General features: G+C 38.1%; 1 long non-coding RNA gene across 1 annotated transcript in view; it reads left to right on the top strand.

Annotated features, from left to right (window-relative positions):
* LOC138756215 (uncharacterized) overlaps positions 1 to 11,488 on the top strand; it is a 44,680-nt gene extending 33,192 nt beyond the window's left edge. Inside the window, exon 3 of the long non-coding RNA XR_011352873.1 lies at positions 11,405 to 11,488. This is a non-coding gene — a long non-coding RNA (uncharacterized lncRNA). The remainder of the gene's footprint in view (positions 1 to 11,404) is intronic.
* The last annotated feature ends 2,272 nt before the right edge of the window (positions 11,489 to 13,760 follow it).

The raw sequence follows: 13,760 nt of genomic DNA on the forward strand, positions 1-13,760 counted from the left end.
TAAAGGAAGTGAAATGTAGAAAAATGTAAGACATTTTATATCAAAATATAGTGAAGAAATAAATGCAAGAGGATCAGAGGATTTTTAATAATAAACATTCTAAACCAATGATAATGTCTGGTAAAAGAAAAAATAGGATTCACTTTTGGCATATTGACACCAAAAAAAATCAGGAATACATTTTTTAAAGTGTATTTTGTTTCAATTCTAATGAAAGAGACATCTGTGCTTTCCCCCCTCCCCCCCACCCCCCACTGATATCAAAGCACAAACTTCCATGTGAGATAGTTCTGTCTTTCTGTGCTCAGTTGTCTTGAATGTATTTACATTGATCTCATATGGGACAACTGAAATTCTGTCAATTCACCCATCTTCATTCAACACATATTCCTGTTATGCCATGTGAAATCTTCTTTTTTCTTATTATGTACTTCTAGAATGGAATGATGCACCCTATCATATACAATGCTCAGGTATTTTCTATTCTGTCTAAAATAATATTTAATTCCTATTCTGAATTGAAATACTGCATCTATTTACAGTAATAGAGTCAAACGCTGTTCACAGAAGAAAGGTGTGGTAAAAATAGCATTTGTTTATTTTATATGGTTGGATGACATTTTTTCTATAATCTGTCTCAAAATAAACAAAGGTTTATGGAAAGTTCAAAAAATAACCTCTTATTAAACCATCTAATTTCCAGATTTAGATATGAAACTATTTTACCAAGTGAAGTTTTGCAGTAATATAGGGAGGAGCAATAATATTTATTTTAAAATCAAACAACGGGTCAACATTGATTTTCTTTTGTGTGAACAGTTCTCTCAAAGCCATTAGTTGTAGCTGACAATGCTCGCTGCAATGCTTTTAGTGTGCTGGAGAACTAAATAGAATAAAGGCAGGGTTTTGTCATTACTCCAGAGAGAGAGATAAAAAAATCACCTTAGGTTTTACCAGTTTTCCAAAAGCAAAATTAAAATATCCTGATGGGTAATTCAAACTTAATTACACATTTTGCAATTTATCAAAATAAGACTATAATTTCCTTTTGTGTGTATTATAGACAAATTCATTGTGTCCGCATGCAATTCTTCTCATGTTAATTTAGTCTAAACAATAATTTCTAGCCAAGAGTGCTTTTTTTTTGGCATCTCATCAGTTTTATATCCAGCAATGGATCAAGGATTATTTGCACAATTATTTCACTGATGCAATGAGCTATAGATTTTAACATGTATTTTAATGGAAAAGTTAAAGGAAGAATCTACCACAAATGTCAAAATATGCTTCAAAACTGTTGATCATGGTTTAAATGCTGAAAACAACAGTACCATTTTGGGTGAGAAAGAAGAGGTGACGGTACTTTGTTCTGTTATCATCAAATACATTTAATAGAAGAAGAGGCTTTAATAGAAGACTTGATTGCATTTGCAAATGATAGCAGTGCCTAATTAATGCTTAGTCCAGGCAAAAACTGGAGATGTGTAGATTTGTGATTGAGATCATGCTCTCTTCAGATGTTCTTTCACTCCGGCAAAATTTCTTCACAGTAATTAACACATTTGTAATCTTCTATCCATAAGCGAGGACTGAGAATAATTTCAATTCTTCAAATTGCTTAGAATGGATACAAAGGAAGACACACGTTGAGCTAAACGTTTTGCTCTTCTACTTACTGGAATAAGAGAAAGAATTAAACATGAGGTTTTATATTGCTGATCTTTTAATACAGAAACCCAGTAAATAATTAGGTGAACATGAGTATAAATTCCAGCATGCAGTTTCAGAATGTGACTTACTGTATTTTATGGCATATAAGACCCACATTTTATCTAAAAATATTGCTCTACTTACTGGAATAAGAGAAAGAATTAAACATGAGGTTTTATATTGCTGATCTTTTAATCCAGAAACCCAGTAAATAATTAGGTGAACATGAGTATAAATTCCAGCATGCAGTTTCAGAATATGACTTACTGTATTTTATGGCATATAAGACCCACATTTTATCTGAAAATATTGCTCCAATATATCCACCCTAATATGCAAAGTTGAAATTAAGGTGATAATGGTGAGTAACGCCCACAGTGATCAACATCGGAGCATGGCTCAGGCTCACTACCATCATCTATCATTAGGGTCTGGTGGCAGGCTGTGGGGGTGGGGGGGGGGGGCAGCAAAGCAGTGCGATCAGTGTGGTGACTGGTGGCAAACTGACAGGAAACTTTCATGGTGGCCCACTGTCGGTGCCCGCACTGGTCCCACTGCCTCAATTTCCCCCCACCTTCTGGAGAGAGTGGGACAGTGGGATCAATGCAGGGACTGACAGTGGGCCGCCGGGAGAGAGCAGGCAGGGGGACCAGCGTGGGGACTGACAGTGGGCCGCTGGGAGAGAGCAGGCAGGGGGACCAGAGTGGGGACTGACAGTGGCACTTTATTTTTATAAGATGGCTTCTGCTATGGCTAAGATGCTTTTGTTTTCTTGTAAATTACAGCAGTTTTATTATTAAAAAAATGATTTTTCCTGTTGTCTTTGTTGCATGTTTTATCCAAGTTTTTTTCAGCTACACTGTAGATACATATTTCAATAACATTAAATCTGTAAATACACTAAAAAAAATAATATTCCCTGCTCTGCTTGGGTCTTATATGACATCAAATATGGTAATTGCTTTTAAGATAAACTAAAGTTTTGAAATATTTTTTTAAAATAGAATGGTCTCAGTAAAAATGATCATGGATCTTTTTTTACTAATATCAGTATTTTACCAGTATTTGTAAAAGACACTACTAAAATACTAACTAGCTTACTAATATTCCCTGGAATGGAAACTTGCCACAATCTGCATTGATTTGACCTCCACATAATTCCAACCACAAATGTGATTGATTTTTAACTGCCCTCAGAAACAGCTTATTAGTTGAATCAGGTGATTAAAAAATATTAAATGTTTCACAATGTCTATATCTTGAGAATAAACTGCATGACAAGGCAAATGTGCAGGTGGTAGCTTATCTGCTCCCCACCTGATACAGCATTTGTGAATGACAATTTGTTTGCAGAAATGGGTTGAAAAAACATAGTGACACCAGACAACCTTAACAAATTCCTACTAAACCAAGAGTACTGGTAAATTTAATGAGATAGTGTAATAAATATAACTGTCATCTTTCCATTTTATTCAATTACGATGATGACTTACTTAGCCTAAGGTATTGTGCAATGTTGTTATCAAGAGGGATGTATAGTTGTCATATCATATCCAACAACAAGCCAAGGTTCAGTAGAATTACTGCTGCCTCAACCTGCTGTGCGAGGACATTGACAGACAACTAACATTTATGGACACCTGCAGAATTTTGAGATGAGGCTGTTGCTATACTGAAGAAGTAGCATTCTTCCAATTTACACCAGTTAATATTGCACTACTGATCAGATACTGGATGACGTTCAATGTTCCCACTGTCGTTCATTCCTCCCTCTACCTAATTTGAAAAGTAAGCTGTGGTGTGGGATGTTGACAAATCACTTCATTGATAGAAACATCTGCTTTAGAACAGTGGAATGTAAAAGGGAATTTTTTTATGGTTATTGGAAAACACAAAGAGTTATATCTTTTTCTCTTGTAGATTTCAGGAATCTTGTTCTGTGAAAATGGTGAATGGCTGTAAAATAAGGAAACTGAAATCATGCCACAGTTGTTGCCAAATTAGAAAATTCAAAAAGATTGGTAAAATTAAGAAAACCAGCTGAATAAGAAAGCTGCTTTATATGGATACATAATATTTGATGCATAATGTAACAAGAAGATTGAAACACTACTTTCCAAAAATAGAACAGGAAAACCAAATGTCAAGCTGTCACTGAAGATATCCAGTCAGTAATAATGCTGCCTGAGAGCTAAGACAAGCTGCGGAAAGTAATTAAGTTTTAGAAAGGGCAGTGGAAATTTTGTGATAATGACAGAAAATGAAGGAGAATACAGTTACAATGCTGCATGGGATTTTACTGTCAGGGTTCTGTGAGCTTCTTGTTATTTGCTTTGCAAGGTTAAATCTCTTAGCACCTTACCAACGGTGGTGAAGGAGAAACTGATTTTTAGCTGCCTAGTTAACTGGCTTCTTAACCATAGAAAATGGTTTCAGCATTGCCATCCTTAAATGTATCTTGCCTTAACATCTAACTGCTGAATATGTCAAATGGCATAAAGTACATGACTGCTCAGCCACTTCCATACTACTATTCCTTCAGTGAGTGTGGTTATAGTTTGCTGGATTATTTCTTTCAGGTGCTTCTGCAATGGTGTGTATTTTGATCCTTTCTTGTACTTCGCATCAATTGAGCACATTTTGGTGAGTGAACCGAATAATATAAAAGTAATTTTGAGACATTTAAAACCTCATATTGAAAATATACTTCCAAAATTAGGAGGTCAATGTAAGATTCACAGCTGATGCAATATCACTGGCTTTCCACTCAACTCTGGATCACATACAGTTGTTCTTCATCGACAACAGCTCAGCCTTCATCTATTAAAGAAGCTACAAACTCTGGGCCTCTGTACCCTCCTCTGTAACTGGATCCTTGACTTTCTCATCAGAAGACCACAGTCAGTACAAATTGGAAACAATGTCTCCTCCTCACTGATCATCAACGCAGGTGCACCCCAAGGATGCGTGCTTAGCCCACTGCTCTACTCATTATACACCCATAACTGTGTGGCCAGGCACAATTCTAACGGTATCTATAATTTTTCCAATGACACCACAGTTGTCGGCAGAATCACAAGTAGCAATGAGGAAGTGAACAGTAGATTGATCAGCTCTTCGAATGATGTAGCAATAACAACCTTGCACTCAATGTCAGCAAAACCAAGGAGATGATTGTGGACTTCAGGATGAAGTCAGGGGAAAACAACCCTGTCCTCATCGAGGGCTCGGTAGTGAAAATGGTCAAGAACTTAAAATTCCTGGGTGTCAACATCTCTGAGGATCTGTCCTGGAGGATTCATGTTGATGCAATCACAAAGTAGGCTCACCAGTGGCTATACTTTGTGTGGTGTCTGAGGAGATTCAGTATGTCACCAATTACTCTCGTAAACTTCTACACCTGCACCGTAGAGAGCACTCTGGCTAGTTGCATCAATGCCTGGTATGGAGATGCCAACTTCAGGAAAAGAAGAAACTCCAGAGGGATCTTAACTTGGCCTGCGACATCACAGATACCAGACTTCACTCCATCAAGGACATCTACATGAGGTTGTGTCTTAAAAAAAAGCCTCTTTCCTCAAAGACCTCCACCATCCAGGCCATGCCCTCTTCACTCTGCTACCATCGGGGAAAAGGTACAGGACCAGCACTCAGAGGCACAAGGACAGCTTCTTCCCCTCTGTCATCAGATTCCTGAATAATCAATGAACCAAAGACACTGCCTTACTTTTCATGCACTGTTATTGTTATTTTTATAGTAATATTGTACAATAGTTATAACATGAATGTTTACACTGTGATGCTGCCTCAAAGCTCCAAATTTCCTGACTTGTTCATGACAATAAATTCTGATTCTGATTTTGATTCTATATCTATACAGGTTCATGGAGCTGCAGTGTAGTTTGGTTTATTGGTTCCTGAGGACAATGGCTGTAATTGATACTGAAATTATTGCAATTTATAATTATATACAATGTATAAAGAGATATTCGCTCAATTGACTGAGTGAGTAAACAGCAACATGGTTACCTGGTTCAGTTCTGGGAGAAGCTTTGCTTTGTTAACTTCTTCAATACATTAGGATGTCAGTCCAAGGGTGATCTTTTCTTTCAGGTCATCACAGAAATTCCACAACCACTTTTCACCTACTTAGTGCAGACTGCTCTTTGCGCCAGTTTTTAGCACAGGAAAGATTCTGAAACAGAAAAAATTACAGCCCACATCTCACTCTCTCAAAAAGTTGACTGATGGAATTTCCTATGCTTGGAAACACCCCCAGACAACTTTGTGCAAGATTCTGGCTAGTTTTTGAGGAGCAGTGTAACATGAAGGGTCATTTCACTGATTGGAGACTAAGCATTTTATCTCACTCTGCCTGCAGCCATGACTATTAGATCTCCCCACAGCCAACACCACTTGGTCATCCTCCTCACTTAATGTCACGTAAATTGTTATCTGGGACCAACTTTAGATCCCAGGTGTATAAAAATGAGCTCATGCTTGACTCATTTTTCTTTGAGCACCCTCCTGGCTATGATCCACAGGCAGCACTAGAGAATCACTAGTAAGGTGTGCAACATGAAAGAGCTGAGGGCTCAGTCTTGGCACACCTGAGTGAATGGTTTACCCAGTTCAAGTTGTATATTTGTAGGATAGCTTGATAGCTTCTTTAATCCATGTGCTCTACCTGTACATCGGGGGAGGGGTGGGTGATGTGTTGCTTCACTTGGATGAAGCAACAATTCACCTGTCAATATGAAGGGGTTATTTACTGCATGTACTGATCCCAATGTGGCCTCCAATAGTTGAGGTGTCTGGAGGCAAGAGATAATTTCTTTGAGCAAATTCACTCTGCTCACTGAAACAGCAGGTCTTTCCATTGGTCAAACATTTTATTTCTACATACCATTGCCACACTAGCAGGTCTGTCCATGGCTTCATAGACATATTGAGGCCACCCACAAATTGGAGAATGCGACAAATTATGTAATATTTTATATTGTATATAGATATGTTTTAAAGGAGATAAATTGTGGCAAGTTTTTTTTTACTTAAACAAAAGTTGCTTTAAATTATCTTTGGTTGACTTAACCTAACTTAACCCCTTCTAATTCTAAGCGCATGTGTATGTAATTTGTGTGTAAGTTCAGAAACTTTTTTCGATTCACAGTCCAATCTCACTTTTCACTCCTCCAAATTCACTGGTAGCAGGCAATTCTTTAACTGTGCACAGAAATTAACATTTATGAATTTCACCATTGAAATTGCTTGAAAGGTAAATGGTTACCGCCTAGGAAGGTTCTTGACAGTTTTCAGAGAGAGATTTGTTGCTCGTTGGACACAAACTGTTTCCTTCCGATCAGCCACATCAGTGTCTTGCTGAAGAAACTTGCCCCATCACAGTTTTCCAGATGATAACCTCTTTCTTTTAGGTCATCACAGAGTTATTTTCTGTTTCCCTTATTTCAAGTGAAACATTATACAGCCAGCCATCTACTCTTGTATTCACCACAATGGCTTTGAACTGGCTGAACTAAGAATTCACAACCAAAATTGGGTTTTTCCACAAGTTTGCCAGCTTGTCCTGTTCCAGTCCCAGCTGCTGCTGCTGAACTGTAGAACAGAATTCTCTCTCTCTCTCTCTCTCTCTCTTTCTCTCTCTCTCTCTCTCTCTTTCTCTCTCTCTCTCTCTCTCTCTTTCTCTCACTCTCACTCTCTCTCTCTCTCTCTCTCTCACTCAGAGAAAACCACATGACACTCTTAGAACAACCAACTGCACTCAGACTGCATCACTGGACCCAATCTTCTGAGTTTGTTCATCTGTTGCTTTTCAAAACAATAATGCATCACTGTTTTTGCAAAGGCGCCTGGAACCTGGCCTGTCTGGCTTGAACGGAGCTCTGGGATTTTAAAAGAGATCTGTTTTGAAGTGTTTGTATGAGACCAACACTAAAAAACCTGCCACAATTTATCTCCTTTAAAACATATCTATATACAAAATAAAATATAACATAATCCATCATAAGAACAACATCTTTTATTGTATCTCAGCAGTATCCAATCAGACGGCATTAAATTTGACCTCCAATTTCAGTGATCCCCTGGTTTCTTTTTTCTTGCCCTTCTGTTTCCTTTCCTCCAGCTCCCCACCCCTTCCCTTCCTTCTCCTATCAGACAGCAACCCCTCTTAGTCCTCTCCTCTCCCCCTATAGCTTATTTCTCTTCTATCTGATCCATCTATTACCTCTTATTTGTTAGACTGTGCTCCTCTCCCTTTCCTTTCCTCCATCATCTCCTCTCCTCCTTCCCACTCCCCCTTTCCTTTTTATTCAGGCATCTGTCTAATTTTGTAGATTCCTGATGAAGGGCTGGGCAGATTTTCTTATTTAATAACGGTTGGTGGGTTCTAAGGTTACAGAAGGTGCATGAAAAGATGAGCCCAAGACAGCATGGTTTCCTTAAAGGAAATTCATGCCTGACAAACCTATTACAATTTTTAGAAGAGATCAAAAGTAGGATAGACAAAGAAGATGCAGTGGATATTGCATATTTAGACTGTCAAAAGGCCTACGATGAGGTGTCACACATAAGGCTGCTAAACAAGATGAGACTTTGTGGAATTTGAAGAAGGATACTAGCATGGATAGAGCATTGGCTGGTCAGCAGGAAACAGAGTGTGAATAAATGGATCCTGTTTTGGTTGGTTACCTGTTACCAGTGGTATTCACCAGGGATCGGTGCTGGGGCTGCTTCTTTTTATGTTGTATATAAATTTCCAGATGATACCAAAATAGGGGATGGGGAGATGGTGCTGAGGATATCGAAAGGCTGCAGAAAGACTTGTCAAGATTGGAAGAATGGGCAAAGAAGAGGCAATTGAAATACAATGCGCTTTGGTTGAAGAAACAGATGGGCAGACTATTAGTTAGATGGGGAAAAAGGACTTAGCTATCCTCATGCAGGATACTCTAAATGTTGATCTCCAGGTTGAGTCAGTGGCAATTGCAAAATTTGTATTCCTTTCTAGAACAATAGCATACAAGAGTAGGGATGTAATGTTGACATTCTATAAAGCACTGGTGAGACCTCACTTGGAGTACTGTGTACAGTTCTGGTGCTTTATTTTAAAAAAGACATGCCGGCTTTGGAGAGGGTTCAGAGAAGATTTCCCAGAATGATACCAGGAATGAAAGGGTTGGCATATGAAGAACGATTGTCGGCTCTTGGACTGCACTTATTGAAAACTGAAAATCCTGGACAGAGTAGATGTGGCAAGGTTATTTCCCATGAGAGGGGATTCTTGGACATGAGGGCATAATTTCAGGATAAAACGGCATTCATTTAAAACCGAGATGTGGAAAAATGTTTTAGTCAAACAATTGTGAGTCTGTGGATTGTGCTGCCACATGCATCTGTGGAAGTGAGGTCATTTGGAGTATTTAAAGCAGAGATTGACAGGTATTTGATTAGTCAGGGCATCAATGGTTGTGCTGAGTGGGTGGATGGATTGGCTCATGATTAGAATGGCAGAGCAGACTCAATAGGCCAATAACACTACTTCTGCTCCTATAGCTTGTGATCTTGTGAAACTTGCTAGTGTGGGTAGAGCACTGGCTGATTAGCAGGAAGCTGAGTGTATAAATACTGGGATCATACTCTTGTTGGCTGCCAGTTACTAGTGGTATTCCTCGGGGTTGGTTTTTGGGCCCTTTTTTTACGCTGTATATTAATTATTTGAATTGTGGAATGAATGGGTTTATGACCAAATTTGCAGGTGATACAAAGACAGGTTTAGGAACAGGTAGTGCTGAGGAAACAAGAAGAATGAAGAAGCACTTGGACAGATTCTGAGAATGGGCAGAGAAGTGGTGAATAAAACACAAAACATAATGTCAGAATATGTACGGACATGTAGTTTGGCCAATTCTTTAAATGGGGAGAAAATTGAAAATACCCAGATGCAAAGGGACCTACGAGCCCTTCTGCAGGATAGCCCGCAGGTAAGCATGATGATGTTGAAGCTTCATAATGCACTGGTAAGACCTCAGGGAGTACTGTGAGCATGTTTGGGCTCTTCATTTAAGAAAGGATGTGCTGATGGAAAGGGTTCAAAAGAGGTTCACAAGGACAATTTGGGGAATTAAAAGGTTATCATAGGAGTTGAGTTTGACAGTATTGCCGGTATTCATTGGAATTTAGGAAATGAGGGGTGATCTCATTGAAACATTTTGAATGTTTTTTTTTAAACTTTATTTAAAGATTTTATCACATGAATAAAACAGAAAAAAATACATTTAAAGAAAAATGAAAAATAAAGTAATTATTACAACACAACATTAATAACCTAACTTAAATTAGTCTAACCCGCCCCCCCCCCATATATACGGTCACTAAAAAAAAATTATATATTAAAAAAACCACCCCTCCCCTCCAAAATAAAGAGTGAAGAATTAATGAAGTTAATAATATTATATATTAAAAAAAACTTACAGACAAACAAAAAGAAAAATAACAAGTAAAAATACTAATAAAAAAAGTTATCAAATCTAAACTATCACACATAAAACATATTTAAGTCAAACTTAATTACATATACTTAACAAATAGAGTCCACTTCAGCTAAAAGACGTCCTATCTTAAATTGAAAAGAATATCTTTTCCATAATTAAACAAGACTTCATCTCTAAATACCACCTACCTAAGATTAATATATTTCTATCTTTCCAAATAAGCGCTATACATTTCTTGGCCACCACTAAGGCTAAATAAATACAAGAAATCTAATAATCAATTAAACCTAAATCAATTAATGATTGCATTTTCCCTAATAAAAATATATCAGGATCTAATACAACATAGATATTATATAAACTATTAAAAATAGATTGAATACTATTCCAAAACTGTTGCAATCAATCACAAATCCAAACAGTATGTATGTAAAAAAAGCAAGTTGATTATTATATAATGGCTTAATTACTCTTAAATACTTGTCCAATAGAGGCTCCAATACCACATTTAAATCTCCCCCAATCATCACATTAGAATTTACTTGTCCAAGTAATAAAGACATATCCACAACAAAAGCTATATCCTCAACATTTGGAGCATAAACATCAAGCAAAGTCCAAGCCTCGTTAAAGATTATACAATTCAGTTTTAATAATCTTCCACCATCTTTCTCTTCATTCTGTAACTGAAATAGTAGATTCTTGTACATCAAAATTGCCACTCCTTTTGCCTTTGAATTAAATGAAAAAAAAACATTTTGAATGTTGAAAGGCCTGGAGAGAGTAAATGTAGAAAGGTTGTTTCCCATGGTGGGAGAGTCTAGGACAAGAGGGCACAACTTCAGGATTGAAGGGTGTCCAGTTAGAACAGAGATGTGGAGGCATTTCTTCAGCCAAAGGGTGGTAAATCTATGGAATTTGTTGCCAAAGGCAGTTGTAGAAGCAAGGTCATTGAATGAATTTAACATGGAAATTGATAGGTTCTTGAATGGCCAGGGTATGAAGGGTTATGGGGAGAAGGTTGGGCAGTAGGGCTGAAGGAAAAAATTAATCACCTTGTGATTAAATTGTAGGACAGACTCAATGGGCTGAATAGTCTATTTCTGCTCCCATATCATTTGGTGTTATGTTCTTATACATATGGCATGTTAAAAGGAGCTGACAATGTTTTATTTTAAATCCAGATACTTCAGGGTCTGGACCCAAGCTGGAGGAACCTGTATCAATGAGGGGTTGCATACTCCAAGGTAGCAGTGGATTGGTGCTGGGCAAGGGGAAAATGCTCTTCCCCCCATCTTTGAATGAGAAGCAAAATCGTATAATCGAAGGACAGTTACCATGGTGATGGACCAACAAAGGGCTCTGAAGCTGAAGAACACACACAGGTGATGAGCTATTGATGTTTTGTGGGTGAGGAACCCACAGAGGCTGTGGGTTGCTGACAACTTGAAGTCAATGGACCCACACGAGATTCAGGCTGTTGGACACTGGTTCATGAGAATCAGATATTGGAACCAGGATTATAGTGGGTGCTGTGGGCAAGAAAGGCTACCTAAGGTCCCTGGAGTTGAAGATTTTCTCATCATGATAGTGGATTAGATCTGGGCTCAGCTTGTCAATGGTTTGAACTGAACTGGAGTCTGTGCAGCTGTAGTGGCTGAGGGAGCACTGAAGGTGCATCCAGACACTCAGTGTCTCTTAGGGGCTCTCTTTGGCTCTGATGATAAGGGCAATGCTAACAGGGAATGCAAATTTGTGGCAAGAGTTTTGCAAAATGAAAATTTTTGATTTCCAACATTTAAAACTGGTTGGGAATGTGATCAAACAACTTTTGAGTAAAAACACACAACTTTAGAGGGTGTTTATTAATATCAGAGAGGTCATATCCACAGTGACAACTTTAGCCTGAACTACTCAGCTTGTTTGCAACTTGGAGTCTTGCCTCAAAATGTACCCTTCAGCCACTGAAATAAAATGTGAAATATTGCAATAAATTGATATATCTTTAAAAAACAGTGAAATATTGCATTTCTGCTTTATTGCATGACAATAAATATTATCTGAATCTGGATTCTAGTGCAAATTTCCCAAGTTCAGACTTATTTGGAGATTATTTGAAGGTGATTGATAGAAACTCCTCAAGCTCAGTTTCAAGTTCAAGTTTATTATCAGCCGATTGTATAAGCCCAAAGTGAAGAAACAGTCCTTGATGCAAAACACACAATTAGATATAACACATAGAGACAATCAATACATTTGCAATACATATATGTAAATAAATAGTAAACTCTTGGAGGGTAATTATAAGCAGTTTTTTTAGCAGTCTCACTGGCTGTGAAAAGACACTAATGCTCAGCCTGGCTCAGTACTCCTGTATTTATTTCCCAATGAGAGTAGATGAGAGATGCTGTGTCCAGGGTGAAAAGGGTCCTCAATGATTTTGTACATCCTCTTCAGTCAACAATCCCAGTAGATCATGTCGATGGGGGTGAGGGGGGGTGGGGTGCAAGTGGAGGTAGACTCCAGTGATCCTCTCTACTGCTATTATGGTCCTGTAGTTTGACCTCTGATCCATTTCACTGCAGCAACCATACCACACTGTGATGCAACTGGCCAGGACACTCTTGATAGAGCTCCAGTAGATAGGTGACAAGATGGTTGCAGGTAGTCTTGCCCGCCTCAGTCTTCGCAGAAAGTGCAGTCGTCGTTGTGCCTTCCTGACAAGTGAGGAAAGGTTATGTGTCTCGGGTAGGTCACTTGTTAAGTCGATTCTGAGAAACTTAGTGCTCTCCACTACAGAGTTATTGATGTGTTCTGGCGGCGTTGTTCCTAGTCCTCCTTAAGTCCACGATTATCTCCTTTGTTTTGTTCACATTGAGGTAAGGTTCTTTTCTCACGGCATATCATGAGATCTCTTTTGCTGATGAGGCCAACTACTGTTGTGTCATCTGCAAACTTTAGTTCATTATACACACTGTAGGATATGAATTTGAGCTTAATAATTATAACTTCTTTAAGACCACAAGCAATTCCTGTGAATATGTCATGTACTTGGAATTGATATATGCAGTTACCTCTTACATTGTTTCATAATCCAGCTGCAGAACTCTGTGAAATGCATTGGATGCTGAATATATCTGCTCTTAACAACCTTTATCATCAAGATGTCCAGTACATTGAATGATTAAACTTTGATATATTCCCGCCATTGAACAAAGTATACTGGCACAAATTTATCTTTCATACAAGCTCTTGTACCTCCTTCAATCTCACGTCACCTTCTTTTTAAGGCAGCTCAGAAGGACTGCTTGGCACTGTCAATGCTGCCCACTTATGTAGTGAATTTTATGAGAGGTGCTGGTTCTCTGAACAAACATTTAAAACAGCAGATGACTGTTTCACAATGCATATAAACGTCAGGCATTACTCTCCCACGTTCCTCCTTCTACTCTCAAATCCTAATCAATGTGACCTTGATTTCAGAATGTATTGTGGAGGAATTGTTTTGTGATAATAATGTGATGAATATAGAAATTCAAA

This window comes from Narcine bancroftii, chromosome 3 (assembly GCF_036971445.1).
Source record: "Narcine bancroftii isolate sNarBan1 chromosome 3, sNarBan1.hap1, whole genome shotgun sequence".
Lineage (NCBI taxonomy): Eukaryota > Metazoa > Chordata > Chondrichthyes > Torpediniformes > Narcinidae > Narcine > Narcine bancroftii.